Here is a 26,765-nt window from a genome sequence, read left to right on the forward strand (position 1 = left end):
CCAAATTCCTAGGAGCCTTTTCTAATGTTGTCTTTTCCATCATTCATTCATTCATTTAGGCAAACCTGAGCTAGCAGCCTCCATCAGTTCCTGGTGCCATAGACACTTGCCTTTAGGTGTTCCTGGGGTGGATCCCCAGGCTGTGTGTTCCCTGCACTCAGTCCCGTGCATATCTTGCAACAGATGAATTTGCAAGTTGAGAAATTCCCCAAGCAAAATTACAGAAAGGCATATACAGCCTGAAGGCACTGCAGTGCTAATGCTTCCGCAACCAAGAGCTGTTTTGCTGCCTAAACTGAGGTTCTGTCAGAGGTTAATGTGGATTTGTGTGTGCTGCTTTTTTGGTTTGGTTTGTTTTTTTGGGGGTGAGGGGTGGATGCTTTGGGGTTTGTTTTTGTATTTTTTTTTTTCTCCTTTCAAATTGATACTGAACAGTATTGATACAGGTATAAAAATTTTGAAGATCAGGTCTTTAGTCAAACTATATTTCTGTTTTCATCCCTCTATCAAGAAAGCAAGGGACTAATTCTCTATATTAAAAAAGAAAAATCGAGAGATTATAGTCTGGTAAAGAAACTTCATTGTGTAGGGGCTTGTTTCTTTCTTTTAATGACAAAGCAGATTCCTGATGAAATGCATGCCTTCCCATCTGCCTCAGCAGGCTGCAGAAAGCCACGCTGTTTTATGCTGCAGGCTTTGAGATCCATCCTGGTGGTGTACACAATCCCTCTGCTTTTTGCTACCAGGACAAATCTGTATGGTGTTTAGCTCCCACCTGCTCAGTTGCAGCTGCGGGTGCTAAGGTCAGGGTTAGAACAGCCACCTCCATCCACAGGGTGATGCCACCTGAAGCCTTTCAGCAGCCACCCTGTGTCTGCACCTTGAAGCAATCATCTTCAGGCTGCCTTGAGTGCTCACCTGCTTCCTTCTGAGAGGATTGCTGCCCTCCTCACGGCACCTGTAATTACACTGGCAGCAAAACAAGTACCACTGCTGTATTCAGTCCCCAGAAGTACGTGGTGGGAAGTGCGATGTCCAAAACACGGGCTTGCATGAGAGCCTGCAGTCACAAAGCGCTACAGCTAGCAAACTCAGCTCTACTTGTGCATGGTGTTGGAATAAAAATCCTTATTCTGCCTAGATACGTACAAGGGTTTCTAGGTGTATTTTGGTACTGTACTGTGGATGTTCTTTGAGCTGTGCCCCCACTAAATGACTTATTTCCTCTAATGACCAGATGAAAAGGATTTATTCAAGTGTGATTCATGATACTAGATAAGAGAATCTTTGAATTCAGAAGTACAGCTACAGCTGCATCTTTTTGATTAGTGCTGACTGAGGATCCATCTCCAGAGGTGAGGGCAGACAAGGATTATAGTAATTTCTGCGAGCTGGCACTGCAGAGGCTGTGCCAGCCTCCTGGACAGTAAGTGTCCAAGCTCTACAGGTTGTTTTTTTTTTTTGTTTGTTTGTTTGTTTTTGTGCGTGTTTTTTTTTTTTTTTTCTCCTCATAAAAATACTAATAAAAAAACAGCCTGTGTTTCTTTGAGCATTTGACAATACCAACTTATTACTTTGCTCATGCTTGGCAAGTGAGCACTGTATCAATTAAGGTATTTAAGCATGTTTCTTTAGTCCATTGCAAGAAACCTCATTTTAAGGGGCCTGTTTGAAACTTGCACACTGCCCTACATTTGTCTTGTTTTGAGAAAAGTCTCTATTATGGTGAATTTGTTTGACACTTCATTGTTTGTGATCTGCAGTTTCCTTAACCGTCCTCATTCATCTTGTTAATGGCCCTTTTATTAAGGGTCATTTACCAAACAAATATTTCATTTATACTTGTTAAACCATAGAGAACTGCCAGGATGAGAATATTACCTGAACCCTGAAGGAAGACAAAGTGAGCAGCAATGCATATTTGAAGGTGTTAACAACTCCAGGAATAGCTCTTCTCTTGTATAGAGAACAGCAATTTTAAAATCTGATGTACAGGTCTTTCCAGGGCAATTAGCATATACAGTGTCCCATCCTTCTAACTGCATTGAATTCCTGGGTAACATCTCTCCCTGCTTTCTCCACCATAACTGCCATTTTATGTCCATCTAGACATAGTTTCTTCAAGTCCAGCTCACTGCTGGGTGTGGATTTCTCTGGCAAGGCAGCTGTCCTATTACTGGCTGCACGTAATTTTCTATTTATCACCAATTTGAAGGATGTGGGTTCAATCAAAACTACATTCTCATTTTCTCATGGGAACCAGAAAGTCTTGCGAGGAGCACCATGTCGGCAGTATCTGAGGTGGTTTTCTCAGCTGTGTATGTACAACATGACCACTTTTGATATCTGAATAATGAGCTGAAGATGGGCATCTCAACACACAGTCCTAGTGGAGATAGATCCTGGTCCATTTTTGCCATAGTGCAGCTTTGGAGAACTCCTCTACTGAAGATGCAGAGCTGGAGATGGCTACTTTCACTGAGGTAAAGTTCAAAAAAAAAAAAAAAATAAAAAGCAAAAATCCATCTCCACCAATTTTTTACAGAAAGAGAGCTATTTTGGTTTGAGAAATAAACCTTCTTTTTAAAAAGAATACATACAGTTGGAAAGATGTTATAAAAGAGTTTGAGAACAGCCTGGTTTCATAGGGATTTGAAAGCCAGCTTTCCTCTTGAGTTCCACAAATAGCTCTAAGCATGTCTTGCAAGACCCTGAGGGATATTCCTGTATACTGATCCAGGATACACCTTTTTGTCATGTACAAGCATAATTTAAGGAGAAGAAATTCAAGATCTGAAGAGTATTAGTTAACACCCTTGTTGATCTCCTTGTTACTTCCAAATGTAGTTGGGAGCAGTTGTTAATTTTTAATGGTAGACTTATCAAATTTTGAATATTAAAAGCAGCTTCGTAAGGACGTGCTGATCTATGTAATAAATGCATAGAAAGTACTTGTCACAATGTTTGGGCATGTATGGGTACCTGACTTTGCTTAATAATATGTTACAAGGTGTGTCATTTAACAATCAGAACAGAATAGCACCTGAGAGGATTTGCACAGTTTAAGAAAAAAGACCCAATTACAATATTTCTTTCCATCAGTTTATGTTAATGAAAAGCACACAACCTTTGTTAAATGCTTTTTAAAACATGCAGGTGGCACCTTCTACCAACAGCTCAGAGAAAAGAGATACTACTACTTAAGTAGTCATTATTATTCAATGCAGCATAACTTACTTAAATAGTCATTACTATTCAATGCAGCATACCTGAAAATGTGTTTTGTTTCAGCTTCAGGAAAGGCAGAAGGAAACTCATCTTTTCATAGCAGTTGTGTATGGTGAATCTACTCTCCCCCATAGGAAAAGGAAGATAAGTATTTTAGGCTTTCATGAGTGAGGGGGGAATGACACAACAAGAAAAGCGTCTTTGCAAACAGAACAGCTTTCTTCCCTGCTGCAAACCTGCAGAGTGTGCCAGAGTATTCTTTTTCATATCTGGGTGCACCAACACATGAAGATATTTTTCTTGGTTCTCTGCTAGCTGGACATAGGTACATAGCTGTAAAACATCTAACAAGTACCTACTCTTTGTTCACATCAGAAAAAAAGAATGTCCTTCAAAGATTCACTTAAAAAAAAAAAAAAAAAAAGTAAAACTGCAAGTATCTTCCATAGTCTTCCATAGCAGAGAAATATGTCCTGGATCTCCAGTTTGCTTTGACCATTTTTAAATCCACATCGTTATGGAAAGACTCACTGGGCATCAAAGTATGAAGGGAAACACAGGTGCTGGACATAAAAAAAAAAATAAATAGTAATAATAATAATAAAAAAAAAGTAAAGTTGTTGCTTTTTTGTTTGTTTGTTTGTTTCAGCCAGTATATGTGATATGACTTGCCAAAGGTATAAGAACAAATAAGAGATGTGATAAGGTAATAATTTCTTACAGTACAAAAAAGGCTTAGCTATAACAGTATCTTGCCTTCAGCAATAGAATATATATATAGTATCTGAAGAAAAACAGTTGAATGAGTAATTATTTATTATGAGTTTTTATTAATAAGTAGTAAAAAAATAAGTGCATGTTTTTTCTGTAATGATTTCTTTCTATATCAGGGCTAATACTTTCCCCTGGGAGTATTTCTTTTCACTTCTTTTCTTTCCTTTGCTCTGCTGTCCTGGGAATTGTGCTCCAAATATGTCCAAACAGGAATTTCAGCTTTATAATACCTGGCAGCCTCCTTGAAACCAAAGCTGCCTGTGCTGGGAGGCAGCTCCGTCCAGATGGACAGAGGTTGTTGTTGAGGGAGTTCATCCAGTGGGTGGGATTTGTATTTTATTTTTTAGTAATGTTGCATTGGTGATGGGGACACAACAGTGGCTTTATTCCAAAACATCCTGCTGGAGGAAGCCTTTGTGGTGGGGATAAAAAGTTAATATCTTTGCCCCTATTTACACATATTCAAGTGTTCTTTGATTTCAGAGGATGGTAACTGAAAACATTACTGAAATGTCACCTTTGGTGATCTGCTCCCCTATGTGCCCCATTTGAATCCAACAATGGAGTAAAAGGAGCCATTCCAGCTCTTTGTAACTGTTTCAAGATGTAGGATTTCTGTCCTAAAAGGAACAGGTTGTGGTTGCTGACTGATCTGTTTGTACTTTGCAGAAGGGGAGGAATATGGTTGAAAGTCATTGAACAAACTGAAGGTTTTGGTTTTTTTGAAGCTATGACTCAAAAAGAAACCTAAGCATAGTGGACGGCTCATTACAGCTGGTGTTTAAGTCATCAAAGGAGGCAGAGGCAGTGTGAAGAAAGAATATTAATTATGGAGAACAGCGAGGGCTACTATTTAATTTGCTGTGTGTCAGACTAACCGTAGGAGACATTCCTGCTCCCTGGTGCAGAAGAAAGGGCAGATCTCTGTTGCTGGAAAGGGAGAGCTCATCCTCTTTCCAGATATGCTCACTGTACCGTACTCAACTGCCTATTTTCCCTGTAATAGCAGGTCTAAAATAGATTAACCTCAAGGATTTGAGGTGTACTTTTGTAATGATGCTGCTGAATGGGCACGTGTAACTCTCAGCATGCTGCTCACAAAAGGGAGAGAAGGCTCTATTTAATGTTGAAATGAGACTTCTTGTAGACATATCTTGGGAGCTTTTTCAAAAGGGGTTGGCAAAATTATCATCACTGGGCAGACAATAAAACTGAAGCACAGAGTGGCTGAATAATTTGCCACCCAGTGCAGTAGACAGTGACAGCACTGAAAGTATAATTCATCCTAGATCAGAGCCTTGTTGCTAAAGAATTGGGTCTGGTTCCCATTTATTAGGAAGCACGGGATAAGTGTTGGGGGATGAAACAGGTCAGATCCCATAAAGTTTTGCCTGAGGTAAAATGTGAGCAATGTGATCCTGTGTTTGGGTTACTTTACCTTTTTTTCTTCTGACTCACCCCTGCAGCTACATGAGAAGGTGCGGCCAGGCTACCACATTACTATGGCAGGTTAAAAAACAGGAAATTCTCCCATTCCACCGTTTATTTACATTCTGATTTAAAGTATTTAAAGTATACACTTTTCTTTTCTTTTTCTTTTCTTTTTCTTTTTCTTTTCCCTTTCCCTTTTCTTTTTCTTTTTCTTTTTCTTTTTCTTTTTCTTTTTCTTTTCCCTTTCCCTTTTCTTTTTCTTTTTTCTTTTTTCTTTTCCCTTTCCCTTTTCTTTTCTTTTCTTTTCTTTTCTTTTCTTTTCTTTTCTTTTCTTTTCTTTTCTTTTCTTTTCTTTTCTTTTCTTTTCTTTTCTTTTCTTTTCTTTTCTTTTCTTTTCTTTTCTTTTCTTTTCTTTTCTTTTCTTTTCTTTTCATGCTTTTTTGCTTTTACTCAAAGATAGTCTCCAGCTACCTGGTTGGCCACAGCCCTTCCCAGGAGCTTTGGTCCCAGTGTTAGCTATGCTGTTCCAAGGGATTCAGTGTTCCTACTGTGGGTCCCACAGGGCACAGATGCAGTTGAGCATCAGTCTGACAGGACACAAAATATTGCATTTGAATGCTGGATATTAAGCCTTAAAAACATGCACTGTTTCCTTGTCCCATGCAGCCCTGCCGGGAACATGTTCCCTGTCCCACAGGTCATGGTGAGGAGGCTGGACCAGCTGCCAGCCCCACAGAGCCTGTGGGTTTCTGGAGATGTGGCCTTGGTTCCCCTGTGGAGAAGCACTGGCAGTACACACAGTCAAGGAGCAGAAACACAGGGGATGTGGCCACAACAGATAGATGGGTCAAGAGCACCACTCTGCGTCCTGAGCATGGCAAGGTACAAAGGAGGGAGGGCAGGGAGCTGGAGGTCACTGACAGGGGAAGAGGAGGTTAGTCACTTGTTTCTCAGTTCGGTTCAAGCCAGGGACTGCCCTTCATTTTTATGAGGTGCAAGCTGATTCAGATCCTCCTTGGGGTGCTAAGGTGTTGCTGAAACATAGGGGGCAGGTGGAGAACCTCGTGTCAGAGACGGAGGTTTTGGAGAAGTGCTGGCTCAGCCCTGAGGCACCAAACTGCTGCTTTTGAGCCCTGAGGGAGGATGACTGAGCTCTAGCAAATGCAGGAGATAAATTTACCTGATAAATAACAAATCATTTTCATCCGTAAAGGCTCAGCTTGTTAGCATTGTTTATCGGTTGTTAGTCAGATATGTGCAAACACGCCATTCACACCACAACGAAAGTATACCAATAAATTCAGGACAAATCTTAATACAATCCCTAGAGGCACGAGTTGTGAGGTACTGAGGATCATTCAGGGGGGCCCAACCCACAGTGTCTGGCTCCAGATGTTTGAGTGAAGTACGACAAAGGAAATATGCACCTCATAATAACCTTAATTTTCAGATGGAGAGTAAGAGAAATAGGTGCATTTACCAGCATGCACTAACAAGACTGCTGCTGCCTTACCACCCTATAAAATACATTTTTATTGTCCCCCCTCCACCCTCCCTCAAGTGACTAGTTTGTTCTTGCTTAAAAGTTTTAGGTTTCCTTCCAAGTTCTCATAGAGTCTCCTCTAGCTCAGGGGTTAATAATTATACCTTCTCTTGAACAGCATCTTTCATGCTGGAGAGCTGCAAAGTGTTTCACAGCCCTGTGCCAGTATCTGCTCTTCCACCAGTGAGGATGCAGGGTAACTTACATCAGTGGAGAACTGAATGAATGGAAAATTTGGCTCTGTCTGTAAAGAGGTCTCTTCACCTATAGCCAAAAGCGGGAGCATGGTGGATGCTGTGTGCTGCCAAGTCAGCTTCCAGTCTCTGTAGGCAGAAGTGAGACAAAGCCTGTTTCTAATGGAAAGCATTTAAATGCCAAGGGCTGGGAGGACGAAAGCTGGAAAATTTGCCAGGGCAGCTGTGTTAATACCTTTGTCTTGACAAAAGTATCATACAATTCTTGATTGTAGCTGGCATTACTGCAATTCTATGTCATCAGTGTTTGTAACTCCCAGATGTAAAATACTGAGGAGTCAGGCTTGCATTTGGCACTGGACCCTTTTGCCCTACTGCTTTTGAACCTTAGGGGTTCCCCTCCCTTCCCCAGTTTTTCTCTCTGTAGCTATAAGGCTATAAACTCTTCCATCATTTCAAATGAGAGTTGAACTTCTCATGTAATCACTTGCCTCCTGGATCTGAGGCTGCAAGAGAAGTATGAAAAGTCAATGCACTGCTGAAAGAAAACAGGCAAGGAACAGCAATATTCACCCACCCACAAGGCTGAACTCCTTGTGGTGTGTTTCAAAAAGGTTGCCGCAGAGATCAACACCACCTTGGGAGCATTGGGTAGCAGTGTTCCACTTCCCCCTCTAAGGCTGGAGGCGTACATGCTTTCTACTCTACTTCCATCTTTCCTGTAGTAAGGCTTCCCTTTGTTGCTTATTTTCTTTCTGGAACTGCTTGCCCCTTAACAGAAGGACTGTCTTATGATCCTGACTCCTCCCAAAGTCACTGGAGTTGTTCCAGTAGACGTGATTAGAAGCCCCACATCTTTAATTAGCAAGCTGTATTTGTAACATTAACCTCTGCACATCACTGTAGCTGATGTTTTCCCAGCTTTGACCTTTTTGTAGGAAGGAAATTACTCCACTCGCTCCACACTTGTCACTCCATGTTTTAATAACAGGATCTGGTAAAGAAATTAAGCAGTTAGTGCTGCTACACCTAGCAAGGAATTGCTCACCTCCTCCTTGTGATGGTGATATAGCTCACTTATCTCAGGAAGGCCTTAGGGCTACAAAGTATCTGAAGGGTTATCATGAGGATATACAGGTGGGATATTTAGGGTAGAGATAGTGCATACAACTAGATAAGTTAAGGATAATGATGATTCAAGTATATGTATAAATGGTTAAAAGAAATGGAAATCCGAGTAGGCTGAGAAGGTCCCCATTCTTCTTAAATAAAAATCCAATTAACTGGCAGACCTGCTTAGGGAATGTCCTGGAGTGCACTTCCGCACCGCCCTCTAACATTTTTGAAAGCTAATTTTCTGTGGTCATTACTCAAGCTCCAGATTTCTTCCAAGTGCTATAAAGCTTTGTTTATTTTAAATGCAAGAGAAAAAAAAAAAAAAAAAAAAAAAAAGGAAAAAAAGTAAATAAACTCATTCTCTTTGGATTAGAAGGCGATTGAGATGCTGAAAGAAATAGACTGTAATCAAGCTCAGGCCTGCGTGTTTTTTACTGGCATGTTTCCTCCAAGAGTTTAATATCATACCAAATATCACACCAAACCTGCAAAGGACGAGAAGAGTCCCCTTTGCCCAGTTCCCACACTCCCCCCACGCAAGATCCAGCTTTTTGGATGAAGCAGGCTGGTTGCCATACCTCTGCACGAAATGCAAACAGTGCAATCATTTGCTTGCAGGCTCGTTTGTGGGAATCAAACCAGTCCACATCAGAAAGGAAAAGCCTGGACATGTAACAGAAAGATGATCCTCATTAATAACGAGAGGCAGGGCTGTACAATGCCTTTGCGATGGGGGAAGGGTTCTTGTATAACTCAGTGCTCTGAAGTAGAATGGCAAACACATTTTGTAATGTTACATAAGGGCATAAGATCATTTGGGGCTGCACAGATTTATCCTACACCTGCCAGTTGACAGACTTGTCCCGAGGACAAGATTTCAAAATCTACCTCAGACAGTTCTTCTCTTGTTTTAAATACAGAATACCAAATCCTGCTCCCAGCAAGATCAGTCTCATTGTGCATTTCAGCTGGATCAGGATTTTTCCTGCAGATTCTTCTGAATACCCAGTAAGCAACACACCTCACCAATGTGTGAAAGGCTGAAGGGTTTGCTGAGTACTGATTACCAGTTCCTTTTCATTCTCAACACTACATGCATCTTACATGTTTACATGACTATAGCTGCCACACTGATCCAAAGAATTTTTTGTAACGCTCTTGTCGACTAGAAATATTACCATCACTATGCTTTGAAGGAAAATAGAGAGATTCAGTGATTTGCTTAGAACCCAAAGTGAATGTACTCCAATGTGTGCACCCTGTGTGTCTGTGAGTCTCAAGCAGGTATCCTAAACACTGACTCATCCCTGTCCGCTAGATCAGCCTGCAAAGAATAAATAATAATGTAAAAATTATAAGAAAGTAGCTATCACTAAGTATAAAAGGAAATGATTAGAAAGCTCATTGCCTTAAACATGCAACAAATAATGTTCTGATTTTAGCATGGTACCGTCTCATAGAAAAGCAGCAGCTCCAGTGTAAGAAAAGGTAAAGAAAGTGTAGTTCTAGAATGTCATCCTCTCCAAATTAATGCTGAGTATTTGGGAAATGCTTTCTGATCCTGAAGTGCCTGCCTTAGTAATCCCTCAGATAATGGTGGTTGTTTGATCAAGGCTTCACATTGTGGAGCTTGTTTTTACAAAGCATATTCTGAGTTTGGTTCTTTTTAAGTTACAGATACAGTGAAAAAAGACCCCAGAGAATACAATGAAACTTCGACGCTCAGCAAAATGAAGCGTGTAGTTACAGTAAGAGATGTGGTCATGCAGCATCATACCTGTGTTTTGGCAGGTGTGATGCTTAGTGCTGTACCTGAATGCAGGTATTATCATTCAGCATTTGCAGAAGCTCTGTGCTGCCTCAACACAGCCACAACATGCCCATCCCATACAAATCTTCATGGTGGGGCATGAGCATATCACAAGTGAATTGCAATGCAAAGCTAAGGTAAACAGCAGAATCCCTGAGCCTGAAGCAATGCTAAGAGTGTAGCAAGAATTAAACAGGATTCATTGATTATACGGAACATAAGAGCATCCATTGTCAGATCATTTTATTCCTTATTGAAAGGATATAAGCTCTCATTCATTGTGGCATGAACCAGCTGCCAACAGTTGGACATTAAAAAAAGAACTTTTCTAAATGTAGATGCTCCCTTTGGAATATAAAATGAGATTTTGTTGATGTTGGCTGCTTTGTGTCAGGAGACTGGGCCAGAAGACTTGCTTCTGCTTTGCAGTTCTGTGATTTCTATAGCCTGCTCCGAGTTTCAAATGAAGGTTACTGAAAATTTATTTATTGACAATAATTATTTATTTAAAATATATAATTTTATAAAATTATTTATTGAAAAAATATTGAAAAGGACATTAAATATTTTGTTGTTGTTTTTGACTCTTTTTGTTGCCTGCTGGTTTAATCTGGTTCAATCTGCTGGTCCCTTCATTCCACTCCTTCTCCATCTTTCCTTTAATCTCACTGTGTACTCTGTTACTCATCCCCTGTGTTTGATGGCCACTCACAAGCTGACTGTACTTTGCCTGTGACTCACAGGTCAGTCACCTGCACAAAACTAAGCTGTCCTTGGGGATGGGGAAATGACAGAGTGGCCTGAGCCAGACAGCCCTGGGAGATGAGTAAACTCCTGCAAATTAACTTTCTCCTGTGTGACGCGTGTGATGTGTACGTGTGGGCTTTAGGGAAGCCATGAACAAACCAAAACTAGAATTTAAAAAAAAAAAAAAGGCAACAAACAAAAAAACACTCATGAATGTGCCAATAAATCAAAGTTCCTGAGGTCTTTGTTTACCTTGAGCCTGAGCACACAGACAGAGATTGCCAATTTAACTCAAGAGGAATTGAAGTCCTCAACCATATGTTGTTCATGGCACTAAGACCAGAAAATAATGATCGCTGTGATGCACAATGGCATGTGCTTTCATGGGTAGGGGGTAAAGTCCTGTGTGGTCTGATGTGATGTAACAACACAGGAAAAGTCCAGAGGCAGCAAAGGGACTATTTGGGGGTTTCCTGTAAAGTTTTGTCCTTTAAGGGTTGCTCAGTCAAGACATCTTTCTTTAAAGTAAGCAGGGTCTCGACTCATGAATCATGGCATACATCTTGGAATTTCACCGAAGCTATAAGCTATCAAGTTTCCAGTATCTGTTCTTTTAAATATCTACAAATACTCTCTGGCTGCAGCGATAACCAGTGTACTTTTACAGTGACTAGAAAGGAGACCTATGAAATGCTGTTGTAGAAAGAGAATTTCTTGTAGAGACTGTGTAGTCTTCTGATTTTTCTAATTAAAAAAAAAAAAAAAAAGTTTATGCTTATTTTGCTGAGTATGAAGAAAGTTTGGCACAATTACAATGGAAACGTAAGGGAGATATTCAAGAGAATATAAGCAATTTCACTTACTGCATTACTAAAGGAAAACAAGTTTAAATAATTATTCAGCTTAGCAAAAATAAGCAACCCTCAATGGATACACACAGAATTAAGAATGGGTGTCATCTTAATTTAAGGTTCTTTAGTCAAAAGTAAATTATGAACCTGTATGTAGTATGGGACTGGTACTCTTAGGAGTAGATGTTGTTTATTGGTTAACATTTGACCGAAAACTGAAGATTCTTCCACTTGGTTCTTGGCTCCAGTGGAGAATTGTTCTGTGATATGGAACAGGCACTTCGATCCAGATCTTCTAAGGTGTCTGAATGTCTCTGTGTGGATGCAGTGCAAATACAGAGCAAGAGGCAACCCTCAGTGTGAAAAATGTAGCCTGCCTGCTTAGCACCTTATGTAGCACAAATGCAGTTCAGAAATGAGAGAGGGGGGCCTAGTCTAATGCTGGTGTCTTTGAATACACTTAATGTGCATGCAGGCAGAAATTAATTGAGAACAAAGCACAGCAACCACGGCTGGCTTCCTCCAAAAAGGACTGGGAGCTCTGTTTCCTTTGTTGTGTATAATGGTGTAGTAGTTTGAGCATTTACCTAAGAATGGAGCTATCTGTATCTCTTCCTTTCTCAGGGCAAAGGGATTTAGTTCTGCATCCCACATACCCTAAAAGAGTGCCCTAACCTCCAGGTTGCTTTTATCTAACTTACAGCCAGGAATGTAAGCAGTGGGCTGGAAGGAGAGTGAAATAAGTGAAGACCATAGGTGCAGAGCGATGTGGTGCTTGCTGCCTGTAACTGTTCTCATACAATGTTTGACTATCTAAAATGCAGCGAGTTTAACACATAACTGTTTGAGCAATGACAGGCTCAGCCCAGACTGCCTAGGTCTTTGCTCCACCTAAGGGCCCTTCCCAGGCCAGTGTCCCCTTTTGCTCAGCCTCCATGGCCCCACAGCTCCTTCCCACTACACAACAGCCCAATTTCAGCCCACAGGAACCCTCAGTGGGGTTCAGTGAAGAGGTGGATGAAGGCATGTGCCTAGGAAATGGGAGGGTGGCTTGCATTTTTAGTAGAAGGAGCCGAATCTGAGTCCCCTGTTGGGTACTCTAGTCCCCAAAATCTCACAAGTAGCAGAGGGACTGTTTTGTTTCTCAGGTGGATGTTTACCAAGATGGACTTCATTCTCTGGATCAGGATTTTATGGAGGATCCTAAATATCAGAAATGACAATCCTGGCCTAACTTCAGAGTTTTTCAGTAACTAGCTATGTTGCGAGCTTCCTGGACCACCAACAGCCTTCTCTCTACTGTCTCTGCACTGAATGTAATGGCTCTGAGTTGGGCAGGAAAATAGCTTGGGTGTAGGGGGTAACTACGCTGCCGGCCTTGCTGCCAGACTCTGCTTTCTCTGCAACGGCTCAGTAACAGCTTTGCTTTATGAAATTCTCTTTCTGCATTTAATCCTACGTGAGTAAATCTTTTAACTTTGTACTTCAAATGGCTTGGCAAGTCCACTGTCTTCTGGAAAGGTGGTAAAAAGGTTTATTTTTTTAATCACTGTTTCATTATGCCAAGAGGAGTGAGCACGTAGATTCATGTCCTTCAATCAGCATAAGAAAAATGCATTTCCTACTGATGTAAACCTCTGCTCGATTTCACAAGCCCATACATGCAAGCAGTGATTAATTCTCTTTGTCAAGGTTGCAGTTTTCACAGGTTATTATAGTTCTAGCATGACCACCATAGAATTAACTTCCATAGCCTCTGGCTTTAATTCAGACATAAAAGGAATTAATATGAAGGAAAATTCTACCAGATATATCATTCCATTTAGCTTTCCCATCTACTGCTGCCTGTGTAAGAACTAATTAATAATAAACCAGACTGGAGCTGATGACAGCAGGTATCATATAGAGGACTGTACTGCTTTATGTGAAAGGATGTGCTGTCCAGTTCAGGAAGTTTTTGTTTGTTTGTTTGTTTGTTTTTTTAATAATAATTAAAAAAAAGATTGTCATGGCTTTATGATTTTAGATCAATATTTCATATTACTTACATTATAACTTGCTGGGAAATTGTTTCCTTCCCACCTCTTCACTCTCAATGTCTTTTCAGTGGGTTAATGCAATGTTTTAAGAAGAAATTCTATCAGGGTTAACTTGTCTAGTCTTGCATGTAGTAACACTAAAAATTTCATTTGTACCTACAAGAGTGTCTGAAATTCAGATTGTGCAAATGCTACTCCTAAATGTCAAGCACTTTGTTTCCTCTTTTCATGCTGTATATTTCCAAGACCCCACAGAATTTAAATGGCAATATATATTCTATGTGTATTGCACTGAAAGAGTTGTGTCTGCTCGGGTAATAGATGTTGTCCTTTCTCAGCTGTTGTTCTCATAAAAGCTTCACACAGCTTCTGCATGTGTTTACTCTAAATCCACCAGCGATTTGTTTCTTGCTGCAAACAGGGGGCAGGCATTAGGTGAACAAATGCAGCAACTTCAGCTCTTACATAAGAGGTAAGAGCATTTGACTGTTTATGCAGTTTAAATGTAGAGTGACACCCACTGTAAGATTTTAGTAGGCTGCATAAATCCAAATTACCCCCAAGCCATAGAGCTGCATAGTATATAGTACAGATAACACCTGAAATTTCAAGTGAAAATAATTTGGCTCATAACTGTAAGAAGGGATCTAAGGGATTGCCCTTAATTGGTGTCTTTATTCATCCATACACATTCAATCTCATTTTTGCTCTTCAAATAGTTTGTTCATTCTGTATTTTGATGTCAATATAAGGGTTCTGTATAGTTGCAGACTAGATAAGGTAAAAGGAATGCAGGAACTGACATCCTACACAACAAACAAAAACAATCAAACAAAAACAAGTGTTCTGTTCCAGGCAGCAGGAAAGCATGCTGGCTCCCATGAAGCTCAATGATCAATAGCATCCTTTCCTATTTTTCCTTCCCTCCTGCACAGGATAAATACCATTCTGTGACGTGACAGGACACATCATGTTTATTTCATGCAAGGACTGCTTTGACTTGAAGAAACAATATGAGAGGTGTATCCAGAGGTAAATGGCTTCCACCTAAGGATGTTGGTGCAGAAGAACTAGCAATAGGTGTGGGAAATAATATGACATATCTTTGAGGGTACAACAGAGATTCATACAATGTAAGCCAAAGCATCTCTTCTCTGTAAGTCCTTCAGAGTTTAATTTGATATTTAGTTTTCCTGAGAGGCCTTTGGGTGGTGCCGCCAGTGTTAACAAGCAAGCAACTGACAGTAAGAAAGGTCAGACTATGAAAGTTAAAATACAAGGATTTGTTGAGTAGCTAGAGAAGGTCAAACAAAAGGAACTGAAACATCTTGCGGAAAAAAAATGCAATTTAGACAAAGATTTTTTCCTTATTTAATAAAGGGTTGGTTTAATATTTCATGGGAGGTAGCAGCTAAGGGTTTAGACTGAAGTTACTTAACACATTGCTATTTGGAAGAGCTTAGCTGTAATAATTATATATATTTTACAGCCTTCTACTGTCCTGTTTTAGTTCAGCAGAGTACTTATGCTGCCTTGTGTTGTACTGACTGGCTAGTAGTGCACCTGTGGCTCTGGAAATTAGCCATGGTTGGATCGTCTGGGCCCTGATATTTGTCAGGAGATAACAGATCCTATGTGGTGTAGGCTGGGAGAAAATTATTCTTGTCTGCCTTTGGTGTGTACAGACAAGAACGTCTATGTTTGTGAAATGAGAAAGCTAAATTTATTCTTGCTCTTTCGTTGCAACATGCTGAAACTCTTGCAGGGTGAGCATTAGCTCTCGGCATGAGCGCAGCTGCCCCGGGGAAGGGGTGAAAAGGTGGTTCTCCATGGCATTATCATAAGGGAAGCCTGCTGCTGTACGCCATCTCTTATCAAATGCATGGATTGAAAGCAGATACAACTGTACAGCATTCTTGCCCCAGAGGTGAATGCTCCGGAGTAAATACAGCAATGTAAAACTGATTCATAGTTAAAGCTGGCTAACCAGTTTCCAACACATGGCTCTGTATATAAAGGCAGTCTTTAAGGTCTGTGAGCAGCCGGAGCCACTTAGGAGTTTCTGTATTGATATCTCTGGGCTGAAGCCGTGTATTTGGTAGGGCACAGTGGACTCCACCAGAGGGGGGCCAGAGGGCTCCTGGCTCCCAATGCCTGGCCAAGGCTGCACAGACTGCAGGCAGTTGACACACACAAGGAATCACTGAAGGAATGCGCAGTGGAGACTTGAGCTTGTGAAATGGAGGGCTGGCATGCATTTTTTGTGCCCCCAAAACATCAGCTCCTCAGTTAAAAATTGTCTTACAGCTTCTCGTCTGTGAGCTGATGTGGGTAGCTAAGGTGTGTGGTTGTTCAGCTAAGGCGCTCAAGGGTGACTTGTCTGTCTCTGCCTGTGCCCATATCCTGCCTTTCTGAAATATGGGTACTTCTAAGGCTCTAAAGATTCAAATGTTCTTTACTACATTGACTTACCACCCAGCCATGTTGCAGAGGACTGCAGAATTTAATCTGAGGACCTAGATAACATGCAGGCAAAGTAGGCCAGCCAGTGCCCTGACTGTGAGCTGAACCAAAATATTTAGGAAAAAAATGGTGTCTGAGCAAAGGCTTGTTTTCAAGACTTCCTGAAGTACTGCAATGGCTGTACTCTTTGATCCGCTTACCTAACATTTGCATGCCTGTTATCTTTGTCACTGTACATAAAACCTTGTTGCAGGAGGTGGGGGTTGACCCTCGCATACTTCTGAAGGTAACTGATGTGTGACCATGTGCTCAGAAAGAGCTCTGATCTGCCTCAACAGAATGAATTGCTCCAAACATCCAATGCCTGCTGCTTTACAGCAGGTAAACAACTGCTGTATTTTATTTTATTTTATTTTATTTTATTTTATTTTGTGAAATTATTCCTTTGCTGCATCCTTAAGTACTTCAACCAGTTTCTGAGAAGACAGGATCTTCCTCTTGAGAGTGTTACATAATACTTATGCATGCTGAAGGGTTAAAGACCTATTCATGAATGGGATTATGTTCGCAGAAGTAGCAAACCAATATAATGATAGGCTGCATTTGTATGTGCTTTTTAATTTCAGATCTGAGTGGCGTGTATCCATTTTAATTTGCATCATGAGTATTGCTGCACAAACATACTCCATTGCTTCTCCCTGGTGAATTGCTTTCATTGCTTGACAAGTGCAGTGCTCCCACTCTCCACCAGCAATCTCTGGCAGTACATCTCTGTGTGCTTTCTTGCCACTTGCTCAGTGCCATGGTCAGGATGAAGAGCAAGGGGTCCACAGGAAGCTTAGCTCTCAGTAGTCGTGGCTCTCAAGGACTAACTAGCAAACGACCATCAGAATTGTGCAGTTCAGTCATGCTGTTGTTACCCGGGGAGACAGTTTTACTTCTGGCCTCAAAAGGTGCACTTGATCTATAAGTGAGGCACAACTATCTCTTAAATCTAATATGTCACAGTAGCCTTTTGTGACTACCCTGTCTCTGGCTATTTCCAGGATTATTATACAACTAGTATGCCAAACTCCAGTAGAAAAAAATGTAAACAGACTTCTGCAGCTCATAGATTTTCATCTACCATAATCTATATTGAGATTGCCAGTAAATTACTTTTTGTTTGTTTGTTTGTTTTTAAATTCATCTTAAAATTTAAAACTTCATTTATTGATTTTTTTTTTTCTTTGTGTGTGAACGCGTAACAGCTGACAGAGTTCTATGCTCTGGTTTTAAAAGTTTTCTTGCTGAATCCTTTGTTAGCTCCTAAAGTGGTCAGGATATCTGACCTACAAGAATGATTGTACTTATATCTTTGGTTTAATAGATACCTTGGAGAGTGGAGGAAGAGAAAGGACTACTGAGTCTCCAGCCTGCTGGTGCTGTCTGATACTCAGGTCTGCTGCTCTACCAGTCTTTTTACCAGAAATTGGCAGTCTGTCTGCATGGTCTTATGTAAAGTATCTGAGCACATCCTCACAAACATCCTGTGAGGCAGGAACACTGCCCGTCTGCTTTTTCAAAGGGGCCACAGATTGTCTGACTAGCCCGTGATCACACAGGAACTGAAAGGACAACCAACAAACTGAGCCCAAGTCTTGCCTGGCAGAGCTCTGTGCTACCGAATGATCCATCTCACGGGTTCATGCTCAATCATCTGCTCTATTTTACTTTACGTTGGGGCATGTCCTTTCCCCTCCATCTGTCAGATCTCTTACCTATGTCAAGACAAAGTCTTCCCACTGCAGTGTTTCTGGTCATGAGAAATGGAGACAAGGGTTTGTGTCTGTGGTAGTTTAATATAAAACATGAACACAATTCCTTCACTTGGCCAAGAGCCTGATGTCCTCAATGAAGCAATAGAGTCCTTTGTTTTTGTGCTTTCTTGGATTTTTGCCCTGCTCCTTGAAACCAGTTTAGCAGGACCTTAAGCCAGGGTGCTCAGAGGTGATGGTTCTGCCTTATCCAATGACAACCTTCGAAGGATTGCTGTAAGGTACTTAATAGTGAGCTCCTTGCCTTAACAGCTTGTCTTTCCCTGAAGATCACTATTAAACTCAGTGACTGTAATAACTCAGTAACTGTAATAGCTCAGTAATAGCTACAGCAATAATATGAATACAATTACTCAGGGGAGTTTTGTTGGCTGTGAATGAGAAATATATTAATGCAAGAGCTCCAGGAGCTATTGCATCTGCACCCATTAGCACTGGCTTCAGTCTATAACTGGTTTAAAGCCAATGTGAATATTCATCACTGGTACACAGACCTTATGAAGAAGTTTGTAATGCTGCTCCTTTTATTGGGCTAAAAATTATTTGGCTCCTGTACTGGATGCTCACTTTTTGTGTTCAAAACTAGTAAAAAAATTCTGTCAGTAGTGTTGCTGAACTAAAGCAAGATTAATAGCACTTAGGGACTGGTGTCCCATCTCTCTCATGTGCACTATCACAATAGAGATGACCAAGCATCACAGAGAAGGCAGGCATTATGCAAAGAGAGAAAGGAGGCAGCCACTGGGACATTCTGTTGTTACTGACAGACTTGTTCAAATGTCAGTCTTCCTCTCTTGTACCTCATGCTTTTGAACAAAAACAGATATTTAAGAGTTCTGCTTTCCTGCTGGGCTCGTTGGGTGTAGGGAGTTTGATGGCTGTCATCAGGAAAACCAGGTGGAATGGTGACACATTTCAGTCTCTATCCAGCACTACAGAAAGGAATAACTGTACCCCTTCAAAATAAAGCACCAAGTGTAGAAAATAGGAAGACAGAACAACACATATTACCCTTATTTATCTAAATCCAATGACATTGCTATTCAAGATGGGTGTGCATAAGACAAGACAGGAGCTTATTTTTTGATCAAGAGAACCTTCAGAGACAACTAATGTAACACTTGGAGCTGTAGCTAACCTTCTTCATGCTTGTGCACTAACAAAGACATGGTTCAACATGTGCTGTATAAAGTAGACATGAAATAACTCGGACAATAATTTACCTCTGTGGCAATAAACTTGATCAGAATAGAAAAGGGCATTACAATAAACCAATCCAAAAAGAGTGATGGAACAGCTTCTCCACTGTAGTAGCTCCAGGGAAAGAAAAAGTGCTCTCTAAATTAGTTACAGCTGCATGCAGTACTGTTGCCCATTATATGGTTTGACTACCTTGTAATTGTAATCTAAAGAAAGTACTGCCTTTTCAAAGAAGCTAAGGCAGAGATTCTCAGGGAATCCCAATAGTATTACTGTATTTCTAGTCACCCACCCTGAAGAAACTGTAGCTTCTGAACTATTTTTCTTATGCTCACCATACCCAGATAGCTTAGCTAATGGGCTGGAGTGGAAATGATGAATGGTCGCAGCATCGTGATATCTGCTTGGTCTAGATCTGATTCTCTTTTTGGCACTCCCTTCATGACTGGAAAGTACAAGAGTCTTTATTATTTGGCTACCTAAAACACAGGTGGCTTCAGCTTTTTGAAGCTCTCCAGAATTGGTTGGAATATGCATGAGGCAGAACAATTAAGCAAGCTGTTTGTCTTGAATTTAAATGGCTTGCTTGAAAATTGAGTTTGGTTTGGGGCTCTGCCTTCAGAGAAGAGGCACATGAAAGCAATGCAATTTGATTTATGGCAACTGCATGGACTAGGTGAGGCATAAATTCCACAAAAGTAAGACCCAGTGCTGTGGGGACATGAGCTCTGCTGCAAATTTGAAATCAGGAAACTATATGTGACTGACAGATTCTGTCCACTTGCTTCTTCCCTTTAATGGAAAAGGTGGTCTTTAAGGAAAGCAGAAAGCTCACTGAGAACATTCTCAAATGCTGTATTATCTATATCTCTCTACAGTTATAATTTTACCATGCCTGGCTTCAGGAGACTGGAGGGAGAGAACACCACAGACATTGGCAGAGGACAGGAGGAAAGGATGTCTTTCCTCAGGTCCAGAATTGTTCCCCTTCTTCCAGAAGGAGAGATGCCTCTCCTCTAGTTATTTTGCATTTTTTCCTTTGATGCTCAGCACACTGTGTCACTGAAGCATGCCTCTGCAAAAGGCATTTGCCCTGGAGACTTGAAGGAAACGCCTATGCAATACTCCAAGCATCCTTAACCCTGGCAAAGCTAAGCAAACTGGAGCCACCAGCCAGCTTTGGCCCAGCTATACATTTATTTTGGCTGCAAGGGTCAACAGCACAAAATTTAATTTGGCTGTGCAGTAAAGGAAAGTGGATGATGGTGCCAGTCTCTACTTAATCACATAACTCATGTTTTTTACCTATCCTGCTTGGGAAGTTGCCGATGAAGCATACAGAAGATTTTACGCTTCACCTCTTTCTTCATAAGAAATAAATATGCTAAGGTGTCTATGCTAGCTTTGTGACATTTCTCCATAAGTATTCTTGTCCTTTACAGAAATTGATGTTTTTGGTATAATTAGTTTTCAAGTATGATCGATGTACACTTTCTTGTATTTTTGACTTTACTGGCCATAAGTTAACTTCAGGTGAAAAGGTTGTATCCTCTTGGTTAGAAACTCTCTCAAACTTGTGTATAAGCCCAGGAAGATGAAAAGAAATAAAAGCTATAGTTTACATGAAGAGAATATACTAATGACAGAATTCAAGAAGCATTTGGACAACGCTCTCAGACACATGGTCTGATTTTTTTGTTTATTTTTTTATTCGAGGGGGTGGTCCTTTGGGGACCCAGGAGTTGTACTCGATGATCTTTGTTGGTCCCTTCCAGCTCAGATGTTAGATGATTCTATGATACTATTTGGCAGAAGAGAAAACATAATTTAACTTCTCCACCAAGGAGACTTGTTTCAAGGGTACAGAGAATACGGCACGCTATCAGCAGTGAGTCATTTGGTGATGTTTGGTCTTGAAAATGAAGAAGAAGAAAATGTCAGCACACTGCTGAAAGATGTAAAAGTAGCCACATGTTCACCGAAGAAATGAAAGAAACTTCTGAGATAAAAAGACTAAAAGGCACCCGATTCAGCGATGAGCCTCTGCTATATGAAATACATGTGGGAGGCTGATGTTGCATAAAAGCATGCACTGAACTGGTTTACACATAGGTAACTGTTCTCTATTTAATTGTATATTGGAACAATTTACTGTTTGGGAGAGTCTTCTCACTATTCACTAAACAGAGCTAGTTTAAAAAAAAAATCGATTGTCAAAATGTGTTTTCCATATTTTCAAAATTAAAGTGTTGAACCATTTTTTCTTCAAAACTGTTGGCTTAAAAAACAAAAACAAACAAACAAACAAAAAATTAAAAGTTACCCAGAAAAGAAACAAAATATTTCCAACTCACATCTTAATGTAGGATTTTCTTTTATTTTTAGCATGGGGGAAGACAGTAAAAAGTAGGCATTAAAATTAAAACTCCATTTATTTACACGGGTTTACCTGCAGTTATCTTCTGAATACAGATTGTATCCTATAAGAACTTGAAGATCAGCAATTGGCAAAATCTTCTGCAAATATTATGGGTGTGGTATTTGCAGTGAAGTAGCCAACATTTTAAGATTGTGTCAACAGCAAGTTTTTTTTTTGTTGTTGTTGTTGGTTTTGTTTTTTGTTTGTTTGTTTTCCCCCTCCTGAGGAAATGTACACCCATATTTTCTGATAGGCATGTATTGTTACTGCTCTTAGCAAGGGAGATAACTCTGATATAAACAAAATCCATTTGCTTATCAACCACATAAATAAGATGCTGACTAAACTTAAGAACAAATTCAGGCTGGGTGGAGAATGGATTGAGAGTAGCCCTGAGGAGAAGGACCTGGGGGTGTTGGTTGATGAGAAGCTCAACATGAGCCAGCAATGTGTGCTTACAGCCCACAAAGCCAACTGTATCCTGGGCTGCATTGAAAGCAGCGTGGCCAACAGGGTGAGGGAGGTGATTCTCCTCCTCTACTTCACACTTGCAAGACCCCACCTGGAGCACTGCATTCAGCTCTGGGGTCCCCAGCACCAGAAGGACACAGACCTGTTGGAGTGAGTCCGGAAGAGGGCCTTGAAGATGATCAAGGGGCTGGAGCACCTCTCCTATGAAGAGAGGCTGGGGAAGTTGGGGTCATTCAGCCTGGAGAAAAGAACACTCCAGCAGGGTCTTATAGTGGCCTTCTGTTACCTAAAGGGGGCCTACAGGAAAGCTGGGGAGGAACTGACAGGGAATGTAGTGATAGGACAAGAGGGAATGGTTTTTAACTAAAAAAGGGTAGATTTAGATTGGATATTTGGAAGAAATTCTTTACTGAGAGGGTGATAAGGCACTGGAATGGGTTGCCCAGAGAAGCTGTGGATGCCCCATCCCTGGAGGTGCTCAAGGCCAGGCTGGATGGGGCTTTGGGCAACCTGGTCTGGTGGGAGGTGTTCTCCCCTGAGGCAGGGGTGTTGGAACTGAAGGGGCTTTAAGGTCCTTTTTAACCCAAACCATTCTAAGATTCTATAAACCTTAGCTAGGAAGGCTTTCAGGGAGGAGCTGGAGGTTGCAACTCCTAGCCTGGCAACTGGCTTGGGAGGTTGAAGAAGTCTTTATCCTCTCCTTGCAGAACTAGAGCCCAGAGAAGACTTCTATTTGTCTAAGTCTTCCTGCAGAAAGAGAGACCTGATAATTTGCCAGTAATTGAGCACAGCAGGTGGGTGTAAGAGTTTTCCTCTTTGTTTATCTTGGAATGCAGTGAGACCTTAAAAGTACTCAAACTTCTTTGCATGTCAGCCAGATTGCTGTGTCCTTCCTCTGGGAAAAAGTCAGAGGCTCTCAAGATTTGCTGTAGGCCTGGATTAACTGTGCTATCTTGCCAAGGACAGTTAGAAAGGAGGAAAGTTATGGTTAGATAATACCTAAGAAAAGGTAGTTGTGAGGGTCTGTGTTACCATGCTATTCACAAATGCCATTTTGCTTTGATTATTATTTTTTTTAAATCTTAAGCAGCTTTTCAGTAGACTGCTATACCTTAAGATGATTCCTCTAGAGTATGTTCCTAATTATATTTCCAGAGCTTTATCCATGTCAAAAGGAGAAGATGAAAGTTGAAAGTCTGACAAATTACATACCAATGCTGTATTAAGCTAAAGGAGATGTATAGGTGTTTTTTTTTTCCTGCAGTTTCATTAATTGTCCAGTAACCAAAAAGTGATACTCTGTTTCACTCAAACAAGAAAGACTTGCTGATGCTTCCAAAACACAGGATTTCAATAGAAGATCTTAAAAATATTTGTTATCTAAAGGTGTAAGAATTGTAAGCATATTTATCATGGGTCAGCAATACTGCCAGTTTTGCACTCTATTTTTCTATTTTAGTTCCTCCTCCACAGAAATGACCATTAAAAATTAAAAAATAAAAATTGGAGTGACTTCAGATGTAATACATTTTCTTGAAAATCTGTATTTACCTAGCTATTTAAGCCAGGAATATCTGGTGGAGCTTAGCTTTCTTACCAAGTATGCAGCATCTGTGAAATTTTAAATAATGTCAGGAAAAGTTAGAAAGGCTGTGGTGACATGGCAACCCTGAAAAGCTTTGCATGGCTTCTCCTTCTTGTAGGAAAGGAAGCAGTACATTTAATTAAACTTGAGAATACCTAACCAACCTTGTATGTAGTAAATCACAAAAAAGTTCACACAATGCCCTGAGACCAAAGCAAGGCCACTTTTCAATAATCACAGTCGAAACACAAGATCTGTCTGTTTTTTGTGTGTGCATGTGATTGTGAATCAAGAGGATATGGCCTGATGTTTTTTGTTGCTGTTGTTATTGTATCCTCCTCCCCCTCCGAGAGAGGGTCTTACCAACATATACAAATATCTGACGGGAGGGTGCCAAGAGGATGGGGCCAGACTTTTTTCAGTGGTGCCCAGCAACAGGACGAGAGGCAACAGACACAAGAAGTTCTGGATGAATATGAGGAAACACTTCTTTACTGTGAAGCTGACAGCGCTGGCACAGTTTGCCCAGAGAGATTGTGGAGACTCCTTCCCTGGAGATATTCAAAATCCACCTGGATGCCATCCTGCTCAATGTGCTCTAGGTCACCCTGCTTGGCAGTGGGATTGTGCCAGATGATCTTCAGAGGTCCCTTCCCACTTCGGTCATTCTGTGATTCTGTGAAAAAAACAGCCAGGTGTCAAGGCAAGACAATGTCCCTTGCCAGCAGAAATAACTTAGGCAGACCTTGAGGGCTGGAATGAGAAAACATCAAATAGTCCTCAAACAGTACAGTGCTGTGCAGAAATAGCTACCGTGCACACCTTGGTGAAGTTATTAGCCAACTGCAACCTTGAACAAATAGGAACGAGGGCCTCAGATTTGACCATTCCCCAGTTCTGAGGCTCAATTTCTTGAGACCGTGAAATCAAAGCTACTACTGAGACTGGTGGTGTGAGAGAAACTTGAGCTGACAACTTCTGCACCCCTTGGTAAGGAGGTAAGTGCCTGTCTGGCTTTCAGTATGTGAGCAGGCTTGTAGCAGTGTTCAGGACTTTATCTCTGTTTCAGGGATTTCTTAGTCTCACCCACAGTGTGGGCCTTGACACCTACCCCTGTTGCCATGTAGGAGAAGACGAAGGATAATGCATAAGATCCTTAAAACACTTATCTCTAGACCCCAACTTTAAGAGATCATATGTATCTGCAGCTGAACTGCTCTGGTCCCTGGGTAGTATTTGACAGCTTCTGGTAATAGTTAGTGAGTATTCTGCTGCCAAGATGGGAGTCATCCACTGAAAGCTGACCAAAAGGCTGCCATACTCCTTTCAACTCCAGTTATCCTACGATCCTATGGTCTCTGACAGACTTGTGACCACGTAGGCCATGCTGCTTTCTGAATAGCTCTAAAGTAGCTAGCAGTTTAGGTTTCTTCAGTACATCAGCTGTGTTTGTGATATCTTACTTTTTGTTCCTGTTTTGCAGCAAAGAAAGGTACAAATAAGAATTGGATGTTGGGCTGAATATGCTCAAAAGACTGGATACAGGGAACAAAAGTGTGAGAGGTGTAGTGTGGAAATAGAATCAAGGGCCAGTAGAACTGTCACTGTGCAAAGCAACTGGCAAAAACTTAATGTGTAATTTAAAATAACCAGTGACACCACACAAAGTTACCTTTATTTAACTAAAAGTGACTTTTAAGAGATTTTTAGGAGATAGGGGTGGAATATTTTTGTGAATATTTAGACCTGGCTGGATGCATGTCAATTAGATTCAAAGATTGACTTGACTAGTCTATAACTGTAGATGCTCAAATCCATCCTTCCCCCCAACCCCTTTTTTTTCCAAACTTAAAAAAAAAAAAAAAAAAGGATTAAAATGGCAGCAACAGTGAATCTTAATGGGTTAATTCAACTTTTTACATATAGACCAGTTGAACAAAAACCTTGGAGTCAAACATCTGTGAGCTTCGGGGAACTCCAGATTCACGCTTTGCAGCTGAAACTCATCTTGGTTTTAAACACATTTTTGTGACAAATGCCAAAACTTCCCATGAGTGATTTCTTCCCCCGCCCAAGTCAAGCTATAATATCACTGTAGCTTCATTGTGGATCCTTTCCTTTTCTAGTTTTTTTCTGCCTAGCAGTTTATGGCCTTTTCTTAATGGGTTATAATATAAACTCTCTCTGAACATAACCTGAAATAATTCCCTTCTTTTATTGTTTCCCCTGCTTGAACTGCAAAATGTAATTAGTGCCTCTTTCAGGTGTTTGCCTCTTCTATTTTCCTTTCCCTTGCTTCAGCTTACACATTGCATTTTGACTTGTTATGAATTACATCTGGGTATCTGATCTAAATACTTGGTAATTTAGTTTCTCACCTGGTAACCTTATTTTATTGTGTGTTGTATAATGAAACCTTATGGAACTCTTATATAGGTTAATATGAAGGTCCAGGTGTGCATGCCTGTTAATCATCTTAAATATCCATTCAGTATCTCATGATGCTATTAACATGTTTGTCCTTCATTTAATATGCAGCAGGGAGGAGAGCTGAAAATAAATAAATTAATTAATTAAATAAATAAATAAGTAAGGGAAGATTGAAACTAGCACATAACCAAGGATGTCCCTCGCAAACAAACGAACAAGAAAAAAAAAGTCAAAGCCAAATAACCTCTTAAAAAAAATGACTAAACAAACAAACAAACAAACAAAACAACTAATTGGATCTGTAATTTAAATTTAAGTCCTATAAATGGATTCTTCTGTATATGTACAGATAGATACATTTACAATACTATATATTATATTATATACAAACCTTTATAAACCTACATTGTTCCTGAAAACCTTACAGAAAGTTTGTGCATTGAGGTATAGATAGTTATAGCACTTAAGTTGGACTTTCAGTAGCTGAGAAGATGTGACTAATTGAGGGCATTTATTAAACCACTCCCAGTTTACCACTGTGAGGCAGGATCCAGGATCTTAAAATTTCAGGAAGGTAGCAGTAACTACAACACCAAGGGCAAAAGGGTTTCAACTACACATACCATGGTCTGTTTAAGCAGTTCCAT

This window comes from Aythya marila, assembly GCF_965140915.1.
Source record: "Aythya marila genome assembly, chromosome: 2".
Classification (NCBI taxonomy): Eukaryota; Metazoa; Chordata; class Aves; order Anseriformes; family Anatidae; genus Aythya; species Aythya marila.